Below are 12,431 nucleotides of genomic sequence, written 5' to 3' on the forward strand. Positions count from 1 at the left end.
CAGATCTCAAAGTTAGAGTTCCTTTTCAGATCACTAAAGCAAGAATTTGACCTTGTCACCGCTGCAGTTTAAGTTATATAATTACATTCTTCAGAGCCGACATTCTCACCTTGGAAGGCATAATAAGGCCACGCATAACCAGTCTTCTCAGCCCCCTGCCTCGCCTCACCTTAATGATAATAACACTAGCGGGCACGTAGGCCAGAACCCATCTGTCAGCGCAGCCTCTCATTTAAACACAGAATAGTTAGTGGTGAACTTAGAAGTATGGAAAGCATGAAAATCAGCCGCACAGTCTGTGGACGTTGAAAATGCCCAAGCAAGGAGTTGGAGCACTCCACTGGTGTTTCTCCTACCCTTTACAGAAGTCAAAACTAATAAGCAGAACCTGACCAGAAACAAGAATGAGCAGGCCTTGCTTGAAAGGTCTGTGCAAAGGTCCTGGAGTGCTAATGCGGAGTCTAGTGACTACAGACAATAGTGAAGCAACATCATGCAAAGTGCTGAGACCAAATTCTATTCACCCCATCAATGAACTATCCCCTGACATGACAGAGGCATTCCTGAGAGCAACGACAATCTGACATGTATGAAATCCACATGCTCTGCACCTTGTCTGTACACAGTGCTGTACCATCAAATATTCTCATGAAAAAATGACTACAGGAGGACAGAAGAACGTGAGAAATTGAAACTTAGAACTCATGCCACTTGACACAAAAAGGTCTCTAAACTGACCAGTCATTCAAATAGAATTGAACTTTGCAAAACGGAGAAGAAATCGAGAATGACCAGGCTGGGCTTTTTGATATCATCACAAATCTGCAATTTTACATTATTTTTATTTTATGCAGTCAAATATACATAGGGCTGGAGTGATAGCACAGCAGTAGGGCGTTTGCCTTGCAAGCAACCAGTCTGGCTGAGCCGGGTTCGATTCCTCTGCCCCCCTCGGAGAGCCCGGCAAACTACCAAGAGTATCTCGCTCGTGTGGTGAAGCCTGGCAAGCTACCCGTGATGTATTCAATATGCCAAACGCAATAACAACAAGTCTCAAAATGGAGATGTTACTGGGCCTGCTCAAGCAAATAAATGAAGAATGGTAGGACTGTGACAGTATTTTATGCAAGAATAAATGATTACATTCTCTATGTAAAGGTGCAGAAATAATTTGTGAAGAATCTACATACATGTCTTGTAGGAATCCTATTTCTCTACCACTGCACAGACTCATAGGTTAATATTTCTCTTTTAGTTTCAGGGAGATATAATAATTAAGTGATTAAGTTCCAACTGGGAACTCTTTGGTACTATTGCGGCAACATGGGAAGATGCCATTGTTGACAACATTGACAAGGAATACGATCGACTGGTTCAGCAGCTCCATGAATGTGTGAGGAACGCCAAGAGAGAGATAGCCACAAAAAAAATCGCCTATCTTCGAAAACTCTTGAGCTAATTCGCCAGCGTGGTTTGGCGCATGCCTCAGGCAACCGCAAGCTAACGTCCGAGCTCGCAAAGCATTGCAGAGATGCGAGCAAGGAAGACCTCAAAGAGAGAAGAGCAGAAGTTCTGGTAGATGTGGAAGAAGCTGGGAAAAGTATTCGTAACGCCCGCCTGTCCTTCGCCAACTACAAGACCAAGATGACTGCCCTCCGACGTCCTGATGGATCCATCACATCCTCCAGAACAGCAATGGAGAAGATTATCCATGACTTCTACTCAAATCTCTTCGATAGCCATGTCCACTTGCCGACATACCGAATTCCACAGGATGGATATGTCTTTCCCAACGTTCTCCTTCTGAAATCCGACACGCCATTTCGTCAGTAAAGAAACAAACAGCACCCGGCCCAGACAAGGTCAGACCTGAACACCTGAAGAACCTGCCGTCAGTACTCATCAATACACTGGCTCGGCTCTTCACTCGCTACCTGTCTGAATGCAAGTTTCCGTCCCAATGGAAAACCAGCAGGACCGTACTACTGTTCAAGAAGGGAGACATCCATGACATTGGCAACTATCGCCCGATCTGCCTATTGTCTGTCATCTACAAGTTGTTCACTCGAGTCATCCTAAATAGGATTGGCAGAACACTAGATGAAGGACAACCATGCGAGCAAGCAGGGTTCCACAAAGGATTCAGCACCATCGACCATATCCACACAATAACCAAACTCATTGAGGTTTCTCGGGAGTTCAAGATGCCGCTCTGTTTAACGTTCATTGATTTAAAGAAGGCCTTTGATTCTGTTGAGACGGAAGCGGTCATTGAAGCCCTAGCCAATCAGGGCATTCAAGCCCAATACATCAGGATCCTCCGTGAGCTGTATTGCGGATTCACTACCAGGATCTCACCATTCTACAAAGAAGTGATCATTGATGTCAAGAGAGGGGTGCGGCAGGGTGATACCATTTCACCAAAACTCTTCAGTGCCACCCTCGAGAACATCATGCGACGACTGGAATGGGAAGGAATGGGAGTGAAGATAGATGGTCGGCAACTACACCACCTCCGCTTTGCTGATGACATTGTTTTAATAACACCAAACATCAGCCAAGCGGCACAAATGCTGGCCGACTTTGACCGTGAGTGTGGAAAGGTCGGACTACAGCTGAATCTTACGAAGAAAATGTTTATGAGAAACAGCCTTGTTCCTGACGCCCCATTCGCTCTCAATGGAATGACCATCTCCAAATGCAACAGCTATGAGTACCTAGGTCAAGAGGTCAACATGAGAAATGACCTGGCACCCGAGCTGCGCAGGAGGAAGAGAGCGGCTTGGAACGCCTTCAAGAGCGTCGAAGAAATAGCTAAGAGGATGAAGAACCTCTGGCTCCAGGCACATCTCTTTGATTTCACTGTTCTTCCTGCATTAACATATGCCTCAGAGACCTGGGCCCTACGCAAACAAGATGAGAATGCTATTCAGGTCTCCCAAAGAAGAATTGAAAGAGCTATGCTTGGAATATCTCGTTTCACTCAAATGAGAGAAAGAATCCGGAGTTCTGACCTCAGTCGATGATCAAGGATCAGGGACGCTGTCTCATTTGCCAAGGTGTCAAAAATCAGATGCGCTGGTCACGTAATGAGATTTAAAGACGACCGTTGGACTAGAGCTGTTACTGACTGGATTCCACGGGATGTCAAAAGACCGCGTGGCCGCCCACCTACCAGATGGTCAGACTTCTTCGTCAAGATCATGAACGATCGGTTTGAGGCCCTTCATGTTCCCGGAGCGAACAGATGCCATTCGGCTACACTAGCACGTGACAGGGACAAATGGAGACGTTACTGGCGCCCGCTAGAGCAAATCGACGACTAACGGGAAGTTAAGTGATTAAGTGATAATAATTGTTCTCACAGTATTTATTATTTTCTAAGTTCTAAATCTCAGAGCATATAGGAAGTGACCCCTCATCATGTATGCTCTGACCCCACTATTTCTAAGAAACAGGTGGTGTTAGCCATCGTTGGCCATCGGGTCTGGCTGGCTTTTAACAGGTCAGGCTCTTACCAACCTCTCTCCAACTTCCTCTCCGTCTCCATGTTCTCTGAATAATGCTGAGCCTGGGATCACTTCTCTTCCCATCTCACCCCCTGTGTGATCTTAGTGAGTAACTGTGATCTGTTTCTACCAGCTAGCAAGGTCTGTAACCTTAGTGCCAAAACTCCTAACTACACACCTGGCACTTACACATTTCCAGTCACACAGAAAACACGAGACACACACGACACTTACATCCTCATCCATGCAGTTACTCTCCTGCATCTTTCTCCCACATGACCCCTGATAGCACAACTGTCCTAACTAATCTGGCCCCTTTCATTACTCAGACCCATGGCCTCCTACTCCCCAAAATTGTGCTCATCCACCAGCTCCAACTAATTGGCTTTCCTGCTACAACTCATTTCTCATCTGTTGGGATGGGTTCCGCTTGGGATCCTCTTCACCTAGGTAACCTTAGAGTATGAAACTATAGGATTTCCTGTCTGAATTGAAATATGGAATTAAAACTCTCTGGACAAATTGACCACACTTCAGAATCCATTTCTTTTTTTTTTTTGTCTTTTTTGGGGGTTGAAATGTGCACAGCCAGCAGTGCTCAGGGTTTACTCCTGACCCTAAACTCAGAAATCACTCTTGACAGGCAGATTACATTTTTGATGTACAAATATCACACCTTTGTGTTGTGTAACACACTATCTCCACCTCAGGCTGCCTTTGTAGTATGTTCAACCTAGCAAGTCAAAGGATTTTCTTTAAAGTATTTCAGATGAGATTAGCAAAAGAGAAGTCAATATTCTATGAGCTCAATTTCTTAGATGCTGTCCCCAGCACTGGAGTGGATTCTTATTAGGATATGAATTTTATCTTCCCTTTCTCACTTCAGGACCAAAAACAGTATCTGAATGTAAGTTGACAGCCATCACATGCAAATTTATTTAATCAAGCATGTTAAATAGGTGTATTCATGCTTATAGATATTAGATAAGCCATATGTTTTATAATCCATCTGTAAATTAGCAAATTATTTTTCCTTATAAAAATCTCTTCCATGAAATAACTTATTTGCATTTTGCTAAAGCAGTAAGAGAAAGCACAACACTTCTGAAAATCTATGACCTCACATCAAAAAGCAAAGGGCAGTTTTCTTTCAACATGCAAACCCATCAAAGGTTTATGTTATCCTAGTGGCTTATCCAAAGGGCTTTAGAACTGAGCCCTTGTTATTCTCTATATTTAATTAGTTTTACTCTTAATACAAAATTTCTGAGAAAGTTTAACTGAAAAATACCATTTCCAAAGTACTGCAAAAATGCAGAACTAAGATAGTTTTCCTTTCCTCCAATCATTTATGAAAAATAGCCTAAAACAATGACCTTTTGTTGTTTATTTTTTATGTCTCTGCTGAAATGCTTTATGAACCAGTGACAAAAAAAATAGAAACGAATTTTGAAAAGGTCAGTGACGTATAGCACCACGGTTGCTGCATAATTAACAAAACTTTCCTTTTCTATCTTGATGGGCTATCTTGCCTGCTGGTTGGTTAATAACAACACAGGAGGTTAAAAAATGGTGGCAAAAAAGACATGTTCCAATTTAGACATTATCAATCATTTTGATCTGTCAAGATAGTAACTGAGTTCATTACATTTTGACAATTATTTGATTCTATTTTAATCTTAGCAGCTACTGAAATAGCAAAGATAAGAGGACTAATTGAATAATGAATGAGGAGCTAAAAGTGCACACTTTTTAAAGTATGTTGCATAGGTATTTATGCCTTACATAACATCTCTTCAATTATATTGCTACTAATATTAAAAATATCAGTTTAGGAAAACCATGATCAACGAAATGAACACAACACTGACACATAAACAGCAAAATCAGTTCAAAGATATGTAGAATATCTCCAGTGAAGACAATTGATCTAGCACAGAAATTTAAAAAATGACCATATCGAAGTAAAAAATAACTAAGAAAAATTAAATATAGCCATCCATACATTTATTGAAATAGGTAACTAAATAAAAAATAACCATATAAAACAAAAAATATTTCAATTAAGTCACAAATCAGAAATATCCAAGAGTGTTGGGATTTTTATGTGTCCAGAGGCAGATGTGAAATGTAACAACTTTCAAAATATGTCAACATTTAAAATGTGCTTTAGCGATAGCACAGCGGGTAGGGCGTCTGCCTTGCATGCAGCCAACATGGCCGACCCGAGTTCGAGTCCTCCGCCCCTCTCAGAGAGCCTGGCAAGATCCCCGTGACGTATTCGATATGCCAGACACAGTAACAACAAAGTCTCCAATGGAGACGTTACTGGGCCCGCTTGAGCAAATCGATGATCAAAGGGAGGGCCTTTACTTTACTTACTTTACTAATCAAATACATAGACATTGAAAATTAGTATTAAGTATAACATAAAAATGAATAGTAATTGCGACTATATTGATGACTTCCTAGAAAACGAGTGTGATTAAAATATTTCACTCTGGGACCAGAGAAATAGTACAGGGGTTAAGGTGCTTGCCTTGCACATGGCTGACCCCATTTCCGTCCGCAGTATCTTACAACTGGACATTGGCATGCGTGCAGTTGGGATTCCAAACCCTGTACCACAAGCTACTAGCTTGTGAAGCATCTTGCTCCCTCATATTGACCCTTCCCATCCTCTATCCTCTATATACTAAAAGGCTTCTGTCACATGGCCTTACTTCAGCTGAAACAGTGGGTTTCAGGGAATTCAATTCTTTCCTATCATGGCAAGTCTGCTCATGAGAAGAATTTCCCCCAAGTCCTGGTTCTGGGCTTTTAAATAAAATTCTTTGTTTCACAGAAGAGACATAAAGAATATGGGTCTACTGTATTAAGAATTACAGAAAAATCAAATGATAATGAAAAGCTTTGTTTCATTCAGAGAATTTATGGCAATCTAAATTATTTGTGCAACCGGAAACAAAGATTTAAATCGGGTGGAGGGATAGTCCAGCACGTAGCACACTAGCCTTGCAGATGGTGTTCTGGGTGTGATTCCTGGCACCCCAAAGTCTACCAGGAGTGATCCCTGAGCTCAGGCCAGGAGAAAGCTATGCGCATTTCCAGTTGTGTCTCCTGTGCCCCAAAAAGATTAAAATCACATGAAAAACAAATAGAAGAGGAGACAAACCCAATATCAAGACCAAGTTTGAACATTTCTCCCAATAACTGATTGATTAAATGGAAATCAATTAGGAGATAAAAATCATGAAGTGGCCACCATCATTTTAACCAAAGATCCGTTTATGAATCCACTCGCCGACTAAAAGAAAAATTCTGTTTCACTGCTGATTTCATTAATTATTTTCAATCCATGGAGGATAGACCATCGGGTTTGCTTTCCTTAGAACTGACATACAGTGAGTAGAAAGGTAATGGGAACTGGAAAACAGAGCCAGAGTGATAGTGCAGCTGATTGAGTGTTTGTTTTGCATTTGGCCTTCTGATGTTTGATTTCCCGACATGCCATAATGGTCCCATGAGCATCACCAGGAGTGTTCCCTGAGCACTTGAAGATTCTCTGCACCCCACCCCCCCGCCAAAATTTGAAACAACTTGGAACATGATACTGAAAGACAACACCAGAAAATAATCCAAGCATTGGTGCCCCAGAAGTCTCTTCCTGAAAAGTCTTTATTCTCTGCATATTGATAAAAACATCAGTCAACATACAGAATGCAATAACCAGGCCAAAGTCTTTTCCAGGTAATTTTAAAAGAAAAAGTTCTTAATTATAAACTATTCTTCCATTCTGCAGGTTTTCTTCCATGAAATTAAAATGTGAAAGAGACAATAAAAACTCTAGGTTGTTTCAGGATGAACTTACAAAACCAATCCATCTGTCTTTTATAATAGTGTTGCATGCTTATTTATCTCAACTAAATTTCTTTTTTTTTTTTAAGATTTAAAAATTTGGGAACAGGAATGGCAAAGGAGTAAGGAGAGAAAAAAGACAAAGAAGTAATATTCACACCTATTTCATCTGTATTACCGGACACAGTGCACCAATAACTAATCTAATGATATCTTCTAGGATGCCTAATAATTTTAGATATTTGTAATAGTAGCAATATCATGTGTGGTATATAAAATACTTGTCAAAAAATCTTTAGGGACTAATATTGCTTCTATTATTTTTTTAATATAAAGGCCCGACGATTAGCTGGGCAGTCAAAATCCCACCTAGAAGTTATGCTTATCAGTGTCTTGTGAACCTTTGTTACAAATAATCCCTAAAACTGCGTTTTACTGACAAGATATGAGAGATAAAAAAATTACACATTGAGATTTCCTTTGTATTTCCAGTGGAGGAATGATTGTACACTCAGCTATGAGACACATTTGAAAGGTAGAAATATTAATAAGAGAGTATAAGTACATCACAAAATCTCACTTCTATTTTTATCATGGATTCACAATTTATGTTGGAAGTTAATATTTATTAGGAAACAGAAAATGAAAATTCTCCTATTTTTAGTTTAAATTTTTTGTTGTTAGAGCAAACAAATCTGAATGCTAAGTGATAACTGCGTATATACATAAAGATTAAAATTTTATTTCTAAGAATGTCTATATTTATGAACATCTCCATTTTAGATGATAACTTACCACTATAGCCAGTGTATTTTGATTTAACTCACATGGCTATTTGGAACTATTTCACTAGCTTTGTGAAATTATTAGGAACTGGGGCAATTTGCACTGTCTTCTAAAGTGGGTATTAGTAATATAATAAAATCACCTTCCTATTTTCCAGTAACTTTTGATAATATTTCAGATAACTTAATCTAAATTTATGTCCATAGAACAAAAGCAGTTGAAAAAAATAAAATGTTGCTAGTAGGTAAAATGGAAATAAAATGTTCCTTTGTGAACAATAAATCCTGATGTGTTTGCTGTTATATTGGGTTTTAAAATACTCTGAAAAAAAAAAACTCCTAATGTTAGCATTGAATTTGCATAATGTAAAAACAAAATCCACAAATGTAAAACAAAAAGGTCGAAACATATCCAACAGCTCTTATCTCAAATATTATCCTAATGGTACAGTAACACTTGTCAGTACTGAAATGATAGTTAAGATGTGATAATATACGCAAGTTATTCCAAGATATACTTGACATTGCTCAGTTATGACTTTTATTAATAAATGTAACTAAAACTGTGACATCCATGCCAGCAGTTGTAGTAAACATCAATTTCTCTTTCAAATTGTTACTTAAAAGCATGAAATTTGCATGAGAAGAACTTTGACTATACTATATTTGGAAAACATCTGGAATGTTTGGTCATTTAAATTATACTCACTAGCATATAGATTGTTTTTAAAACTTTGACCTTTTTCATTTATGCAATTTTGATTTACAATTTTTTAATGTAAATTAAACATTAGTGATAAAAGATACTCGTACCCTCTGTTCCACTGAGGTATTTGATACTTAAATTTTTATAAATGCCCAAAATTTTAATGCATTTTGATAGTAATCAGTGAATACATATTCTTTGTTCTATTTAAGTTACCACCTATATTTTGTTATGAATAATATACTCTTCAAATGATAGGCTCTACAACCTATTTCTATTATTTTAAAATTGTGTATTATTCATGTATCATCATACTGATAAACAGGTTTGTATGTAAACAAGTTTTTCATTTGTATCTCTGTAGCAAAACTTTGCAAATTTTGCCACCACTTGGTTGCCACAGTTTACAATGTAAAATAATACATATAATAATGAAATAGCAAAAATAGTACTTTCATTTTTGATAAAAGTATAAGCATTAAAACAAAAATATAAGCATTGCTGTGGAATAAATCTTTACATAAAACACATTTTGAATGTTGCAAAAATACCAAAGTGTGACTTTATTCAAATTCGGACTTACACACAAGGTCCATTTCCTGTCTGCATGAGCTGGTCAAAATTTGACACTATCACTTCCTAGAGCTATTCGACTTGTTTTAACTGTCTCCATTTCAACTTTATGTGGTTTCTGTAACTCTAGCTCTCCAGCATATTTGATCTGACTCAATCTAAACATATTTTTCATTTCCTATGAGTTTTTTTTTGCTATGGTTAGAAAAGTTCAAGCATTTTAATAGCGTATCTTTTCAAAGGCCAGGTCAACAGATAAGGACCCAAATTCAATCTGTGATACCACATAATCTTACCCCCCCTCCCCAGCAGGGATTGGGACCAGTCAGGGCACCTGATCCTCCTCAGACCCCCAAGCATTGCAACTGCTTCAACAAAACAAGTATCATAATCTAAGGATCACAAGGCAATTGTTATTTTCTAAAATGTAAATTATAAAACAGAAGAGTTTATTTCCTTTACTCAAGGCTGGTTTCCCAGGCCCAGGAGAGTTCTTGGCATACGAGGCAACACTCCAGGAACATTTGTTGAATAATAAACAGATTATTTCCCGGTTCATGAATTTAAATTTCATTTAAAAAGTACTTAATGACTTCTAATAATCACTTACTAGTAGTAGCTCATTCACTCCGATTGTTTATTAAAATTAATAGTCATTTAAATGTTTGAATTTCTTCTAGTAAGACTTAGGTTTTCCTAAGAAATAGCCTCCATTTCATTACTTTATAGGTTAGTTGACATTTTTGTTCTGATTTTGATGAGTAATATTTTCCACTTTTCATCAAGTCATTTAGACCTTAATGCTGTTTATGGCTACTGAGGAAAAACTCTAGTCAAAGGATCAAATCCAGAGTCTGACAATAGCACTATGAAGTGGAAATGGCCATGTTTCTAGGCCTTTCTTGCCTAGGGAAAGACCTTTGCAATAACGGAAAATTGGATGAGAATACTTGGATTACCATATGGCAGGATAAAAGCATTGAACTCCTTTTAACCTCTCAGGCAAGTGGGGGCAGCCTGCCCTACCTCATCTGAACAACTTAGCAACTGGAGGGAAAAAAAAGAGCCATCTAAGCTTTTAACAGAATTATCAAGTGAAGTTCTCTAGCAAGCAGATTCAAATCCTCATAAAGATCCAAACCTACCTTTGACATTTTTTCTAGTCTCATGACGGAGTCTCAACACGCAGCAGCATATCCCAACATACAAAGAAGCTCTACAAAGCTGACACAGAAAGGAGAAAGAATCTGCATAAAAATTCTTGAGACTCCGTATTAATGGTGTCAATGGGCATCTGTGGAGCTTTCCCTGGAAAGACTTTTTAAGAGCACCAGACGAAATTAAAACAGAAGGCTGGGATGAGTTGTACATATTGACCTGGGAGCTGTGATTTAACATATTTGCTTCTGCATAGGAGACTATCAGTTGTTCTGGTAGTTTGCCTAATTATAGTCTAGACTCAAAAGTGGCCTTGGATCAATAGATGTCCTGGCTTCAGCTATCCGGCAAGGTCTGAATGCTGGGAAATTTCAGGAATACTTGGCTAGACTATTACATCTATGACATGTTGTCTGATCATGCCCTGTTGCGGGGGGGGGGGGGGTGTAGGGAATGGTGATAGTGATCGAACCCCAGCCTTACATATGCACAACAAAATCTCCACTAATGAGCCATTTCCCTAGTCTTGATCAGTAACTTCTAACCTTATTCTTTGAGGGAGGATGGGGTTTGTTGTGACAAACACCCACCCGTGAATTCAGTATCAGTGAACTGATGAGCACCTACGTTTTAGGAAGCTGTGAGAGATATTTGCAATGGATGCTATTTCTATGGAGGATAATACAGTGGAGCTCACACAATCCATGAAATATTAAAAGCCCAGCATGGCAGAGAACAGGTTGTAATTATAGAGAGCAGTGGACACAATAACCTCTGGGTCTAAATTATAAGCAAAGTGTTTTGACCTTCAGGGATCTGTAGTGAAATTTTTAAAAATCCATTTAGCTCAGACCTAAAGTGCTGAACTAATTTCTCTATTAAAGCAAAAAAAATTAAGGCGATCAATAATAACAAGAGCACTACATGGCCACGGTAAAGGAAGACAAAAACAATCATGTTTCAGCATGGACAAATATAAACACAGTGTGCACCCCCCAAGTAACCTGGCGTTTCCCACCGTTTCTCTAATGTGATTGACTCCTGCTTCTTTTGGATGAAAACAAAGTTCAGCCTTGTTTCCATAATTTTCCCTAGATTAAAACCAGTAAGATGACCAGCCACCCACAATGCTTTCTTACCAAGACATTGATGTGCGATCTGGAACTTTTGCCTGGGCTGCAGTGAGGGCTGGGTTCCATATTTGAAATGATGCTTTTGTTTCCAGAGGGCTTTGCTCCCAGGGACTTATGGGGTAGTTTCTAATAAGATCCATCTGAGACACTTAACACCGGGAACAAAACCCCTCCACTAGGTGAGAGTGCTAACTAGCACCACCAGAAGATAATTAAGTCAATTTTACTAAACTATTATGTCACAGAACACATTAGCTAGAACAATTTTAAGGAACCAACACTGTACTTTTTTTATTAAAAATAGAGTAGAAATTAATCCACTCTTGCAAATAGCAGAAGAGCAAATCAATAGAATTAGTCATAACCTGAGACAGTCTTCAGGGATTTCTATGATTCTGATACTTTCAATGACCCCATCCACTGTCTTTGGCTGATGGCTTAAAACCAGAAATTGCAGTTCTGTTATGCAAACAAAGTGTGGTTCACTGCATGATTTTCAGCATTTGGCTCAACTACATAGAGTTTTAGATTAAAAAAAAATCTTAATGCTTCTCAAAATAATATAATGGCCTTTGAAAAGTAAAGCTGCTTAATTCTGCCCTGCTTAAAGGAAAACAAAAGTAAAAGCAACAGAATTCTTTTTTTTTCAATTTTTTGTTAGTGAATCACCGTGAGGTACAGTTACAGACTTACAAATGTTCATGCTTGT

The sequence above is a fragment of the Sorex fumeus genome, unplaced genomic scaffold (assembly GCF_029834395.1).
Source record: "Sorex fumeus unplaced genomic scaffold, SorFum_2.1 ptg000099l, whole genome shotgun sequence".
In the NCBI taxonomy this organism is placed as follows: Eukaryota; Metazoa; Chordata; class Mammalia; order Eulipotyphla; family Soricidae; genus Sorex; species Sorex fumeus.